The sequence below is a fragment of the Chenopodium quinoa genome, unplaced genomic scaffold, assembly GCF_001683475.1.
Source record: "Chenopodium quinoa cultivar QQ74 unplaced genomic scaffold, ASM168347v1, whole genome shotgun sequence".
In the NCBI taxonomy this organism is placed as follows: domain Eukaryota; kingdom Viridiplantae; phylum Streptophyta; class Magnoliopsida; order Caryophyllales; family Amaranthaceae; genus Chenopodium; species Chenopodium quinoa.
Window position 1 is genome coordinate 3,150,103 of NW_018745324.1, and position 6,245 is coordinate 3,156,347.

The window sequence follows — 6,245 nt, forward strand, 5'->3', positions numbered from 1 at the left end:
AAATTGTTGTTATTATGATTTGATTATGCTTATAAAGTGTAAAAGACTACAAATTTATACATTATACTATGTCTAATTTATGGCATAAAATTTCAGATTTATTAAAGTTTTAATTTTGGGTTTAAATTGTATTAATTTCATATTTTTATGTTTATAATCTCATAGAACAATGTTTGTGGGTATTTTATGATTAAAAAGTTTTGAACTTTAAAGTCTTGAACTTTAAAGTCTATTATCAAGAATAAATTTTCAGAGTTTAAAGTTATCATTTTGAAGCCTCTAATTACATTGAATTGATGTATTTTTGGGTTTTAAACATACTAACTTACTATATAACGATTATTTCAAGTAATTATGCTTATAGGGTTATTTTATATGTTTAAACCAAATATTCAGATTTATTTATTTACTTTAAAGCTGCTGGAATTTCTTTTTATACACTATATTTTCATAATTTAAACATAAAAACTTATAGTTGGAATGTTATATTATTAACTTTGACTATTGTGGACAATTTAAAGGCTTTATTTTGAAGATTTAAGAGGTTTTAAAGTAGTTTAGTATTGCTGTAAATTTATTTGCTTGGGTATTGATTTATTTCTCATTGTTTGGTTTAGGAGAACACTTTATAGAAGACGACTTCTAGTTTTAAAGTGGCCAATCGAATTGTTTACACAAGGTACGTACAAGTTACGGAACCTTGCTTGTAGGTGCATGTTTAAGGACGGATCGAGAACTTAGTATCATGTATAAGGATGACTGGGTAAAATTGTTTGGTTATACATTGTGAATTTCATATGATGTGCACTATTTTATATTGTAAGTATTATTTGTGCTCTAATTATGCAAGGTGCGCTTAGAGGCAAAGGTATGTGATTGGTGTAAAGATTAATTTATTACTCATTCATGATTATGAAAACAGGATGAGTAAAGGAAGAATTCAAGTCTTATAAGACGAGGTTAAGGTTTTAGGGTGCCTTATGCGCTCAAGATGTTTATACACAGAGGTAGTAAAGGAATAAATAATAAATGTTGTTTGTCACTAATAAATCAAGAATTGAAATTGGAAACTTGCCTTGATTGATCGAATTATGTTTGGAATGTTTGTATTGTTATGCATATGAGTCATCACTAAGTCTAAACCTGTAAATCACGTAAAGTGCAAGATGAATGAGCAATAAAACTCTGGATTGGTGCACATCTGGAGTAATGACAATCAGGGGTTGGGGTACATGGGGTATTAGCCGTGTACTTTTTCAAGGCCGTCTGAACTACGAGTCTCTTATTTTAAATAAATTTTTTGTAAAAACTAGGAGTTAGGTGAGATCTCATACTAACTACTATATGGTCACGAAGTCGTGCCCGTGGTCGTTGGATGTTTATTGATGTTTCCAAAAGGAGGCATGGGGTTTTTCTTTTATTGATGTTCCAAATAGAGCATGGGCTAGACAACCTTGTCTATTGCGCAATCCAATGAATAAAAATAGCGATTTACCTATTATTATTAATGGAATCTTAGTAATATAGATTGTTGAGTCATGTGTCGAGTCTATAAACTAAATATGCGTGATGATTGATTATTAATAGCATGTTAGGGATTTCTTTCGTGTTTTGCAGCTTGTATGTACTCAGCTTTGTCGATTGCGTGTTTTATGTGTCTTTCTTTGGTCATGGCCTTCGCTTTTCAATGACCCTGTGACGAACTAATTTTTACACTTGTAATATTGGGGAGCGGATTAACCCCAGGTTCTTACACATGCATCCAATACTAGAATTTCCTTGTTTTTGCGATGCTTTTTAGGCTGATTTTTGACGCCTAAAAGCGTTGAGAATTTTTCTCTCGACGCTTTAAAAAAGCGTCGAAAAATAGTGAGTCGAGAATTTTGAAGGACATCAAAAGGCGTCGAGAATCTCGACGCTTTTTTATGTCTAATTTACTATACAAAGTGTCCAGATTTGGGTTATTGCGCGCATATCTTTAAAGTTTTACGACGCTTTTTAGTATCTATTAAAAAAAGTTTTCGACGCTTTTTATTGTCCTCAATTCCAAATATTTTTTACATTAAAAAGCGTCGCGAATTCTTAATTATGTGAAATCAATGCTTTCACTGATATAATATTAATTGGAGAGGGTAATTGAAAACAACTTAGTATCCTTGTGCTACAAAAACAAAACAAAAAAAAATTCCAAAATCATAAATTTATAAACAAAAATCTTGTTTTATTGTATATAAATAAATTAATTAATATTTTCTGGTACACATAATATTTTAATACAAGTAAAATTAGCAACAATGTTTCTAAGCAATTAGTTATAATATTTTTACACCTAATGTAGTTTTGGATTTTAACAACACATTTGAAATCAAGGATTTCTTCTTAATCAATAAGTTCTTTGATGCCCATCAGACAACTCCGCTTATTTCTTCAGAAAAAAAATATCTTCAGTCAATCTTTTTTTTTTAGCTGCTCCTTAATATGCTTGCAGCAGGGCATAGAGGAAAGTTCAAATTGTGACCAATAACTCATTGTAAGCCTTAAATTCACAGCACACCCTTTAATATTTCTGGATCCTTGGGTAGGAACTAGTTGTTTTGTGTAGCCTGGGGAGACTAACAACAATAGCATCGTGGATCAACAACAGCAGCAGCAACATTGTTGAGCAGCAATAACAGCAAGGTGGAGTGACAGTTGTGGTCAGCATCCTACAACAACAACATTAGTGTTCCAACAACTTTGTTATAATTTTGATGCTATTGGTATTTAGAAGAAACAAGGGATGTTGGGAATTATCAATGAGAAAATGTATTGAACAGTAAAGATGCATTACCAGGCCAATGCATGGGATATTTCATTCATATATCACATAGTTCGTTTCTATTTTCCATTGATTTAGCTCAAATTTAGTCATAAACTCATAAGTACACAAATAGCAACCTCATAAGATAAAATATACATGGGAAATAAAGAGCTAGAGAGAGCCAAAATGATAACATGTACATCTATAAAATAGTTATAACACAATATGAATACAAATTATATGCAAAATATCACGGTTCGAGCACACGACAAGATACGAAACATAGGTGAGATAGATTATGGATAAAGGAACATCATTAGATGGATAATAGACCAAGGTAACTAAAATAGAAATAAATGACAATGCTGAAGCTATTTTTGCTCAAATCTTAGACAACACAAGCACATGTAGACAAAAGGGAAATCATTCTAAGATCACCATGATACTGGACACGTCAAGGCTTCATGTAAATGATAAGGAAGACAGATTCAGCTTCATGAAATAGAGAGCTTGCACCCATAATATACTATATAATAATAAGAAAAGATAAGAAAATCATACCAACAACAACACAATGCTTGAGGCCTTTTAAAACTGTCAGGATAAATAGCTGAGAAAATACAATAAACAAGAATTGGTTAGCAGTCAGCATAAAAATAGATGATTTTCATAAACAACACTAATATGAGCAACAACTGAACAAATAAATTGTATGTGGTACTACAAAAGAATTTATTAATTCAACTAATTAGTATTATGTACACTTAAATAAGAATAAAAGCCAAACAAATTACAAAATCTGAAAGAGAATACTCTGATCCAAATCAACCATATATACATCAAATAAAATAAGAAAATAATAATAATAGGGTGCATTACTAGGGGGTACTTAAAGCAATTGTTTAACAAGTATCAAATTAAATGAGAACAAGCAAAGAATTGCACGTGTAAACAACAAACAATTCTTACAAGTCAATTGGCATAAGTCATCTAACCAACACTATATATATAATCATATATGAAGTACCAGTTCCTCAAAAAAAAATATATATGAAGTAGCATACATTAAAAGTAGAGATCCTATTGTTTTAATAAATAAATTCCTCAACATTTTCAATCAATTAGTGGAGCAAAAATGTAGCATTGATTCAACTGTCTAAAACTCTTTTCACTGATGTGAAGCTATAGACAAGGTGAAAATTATGTTACCAGGATACTCTTCTTTGACTGTAGAATGGAAGAGAGTTGCCTACAAAAACGTATACCACCTCCGAGATAGTGACATACTTTAAATCTTCTTCCATTATGAAATAAGAGTGCGGAACGACAAAAAAGTGAAAACCAAAATAAGAAGAAATTTTTTAGCCTTGCTATATAATTATTTAGACTATAAGTATTATACAATATTATCATCTTTATATATTAATAATTATGAATTGAAAGAAGATAATAATGTATGCAATCAGTTCATTATACAATCAGTTCATTTCACTATATTTGTATACATTCAATATCCTATACAATATTTTATACTATACTATATTTATTTTCAAAAATAAATAGAGTAGCGAGGTCCTAGGCCATACAACTAACAAAACTAGAAGAAAAGATTCAAAACAACAAAAAACAATTAAATCAAAAGAGGACTAGAAATATAATGATTACTCTAGGAAAATTTAGATTTTAATACTAATCTGTGTTGACAAAAACTTGATTACATCAGCAAGATGGCAGCAATTATAAAAAGGCTTCTAGTGTTGATTATGAATATCGATCATCTCTTTTATAATCCCTCAAAATGCCTTTAAGCAACTCCTTCTAGCTAAGATTTCCATATTTGCTACTACCTCCAAGAGGATATTTTATGTAATGTCTTCGGTAGCGTGGCTAACGACTAAACCAATCAATTTTAATTTTAAATTTCAATTGTTCCAATAACTATCAAGAAACCAATCAACTCAAAACCTTCGTTAAATTCTATATAGTCAGAACTTAAAGAAGATTTAACTAGTATAAAATTCATAAATCTAGACATTTAGAACATAAATAGAAAAGAAATTCAGAATTCAAAGAAAAATGAAAGATTGATATTTCAAACAATTTGTGTACATGTTCCTATTTGTAATAAATATTGAACAAATCCTTCAACATAGATTTTTATTCAACTATAAATAAAGTAGATTTGGAACTACAGAAGCACAGAAGTGAGAGAAATAATTGACCGACTTATCATATATCTTAAGCAATTTTGGTTTTTTAAAACAAAATTAATACTCCGTATTAGAATTGGATTAAAACTGTAGCCTTGTAGCATATATAAGCATAAACAAAGCCCTTATATTGTTCTTCAAGAGCCAAACCCATCTATCATCAAAACATTTCTCAAAATTATAACCCTTAACATGATCTAAACTACTCAATTCTAAAAGAAAATTAGGGAAAAAATAATTTACCTCAGAATCATCGATCTGGACAAAGAGACGTTTTTGATTAAAATTGACAAAGAGTAAGGAAAATTACGCAACGCAATACCCAAAGAAAAAGTATATCGGAATCCAAGCTTGATGAATTCTTTGCATTTTTGGATGATTAGAATCGAAAAAGAGATGATATCAAGAATGATTGAGAACAAGGGTTTTACTTGTTCAGAAGCGGCGGTTGTTTTTTCCCTAAAATGAATTGAAGATGTAATTAATCAAAGCATACCACGTGTCCCACACGTGAGGGTATTCTCGACGCTTTTTAGAGTCGAAATAAAATTTCGACTTAAAACAGCGTCGAGAAGACACGCACACTATAATAACTAGCTGACGCCCCTATCACAGCGTCGAGCTAATGGCGTCGAAAATATACGCATTTTGTAGTAGTGATCATTCATATCAGGGTTGTGGGATTTGGAGTGGAGAGTTGGTTATTGTTCGCAGTTTATTTCTTTTCATAAGTTTGAATTTATTTAAACTCTGGTTTTATTTATTTACTACTTTTGTGGGGTTTTGAATAAGGGCCTTAATGGTTCCAAGTTGTAAGATTTAATTTGGTTTTGGTTATTGGTTTTGAAACTTATTTATAACTGAGTTTGTTTTTCCGCTGCTAATATTTGATATTGCCTTAACGTTTGAACATGTGGCGGTAGCACGCTAGTAATTCTCTTGCATTTTGTTCAGGGTATTTACAGGTTTTAAGAGAGAATTATTGGGGTGTTACAAAGTGGTATTAGAGTAAACTTTAATTTATAGAACTTCAATTTTAAGGACAGTGGAGATCCTGGTTTTTATAGAACTGGACAATGAAAAATGAGTTTTTGTTACTTTAATTTGAATTGCTATGAGAAAATGAGGAGAAAATATTTAGTGGAAAGACAATGGAGATACGATTCGCGAGACGGTTAACATTAGTGGATAGAATTTGGAAACCAATTTATAGAGAAATGTATCCATCAATTTTG

The 6,245-nt window shown here is 30.6% G+C and overlaps 1 long non-coding RNA gene across 1 annotated transcript; it reads right to left on the reverse strand.

Moving 5' to 3' along the window:
* Positions 1-2,202: 2,202 nt before the first annotated feature.
* LOC110712695 lies at positions 2,203-5,454 on the reverse strand. The gene is made up of 3 exons (XR_002509673.1): positions 5,254-5,454; positions 3,362-3,410; positions 2,203-2,705 (listed from the first exon to the last, which is right to left on the reverse strand). It is a non-coding gene; the product is annotated as an uncharacterized LOC110712695 (long non-coding RNA).
* Between the last annotated feature and the right edge of the window lie 791 nt (positions 5,455-6,245).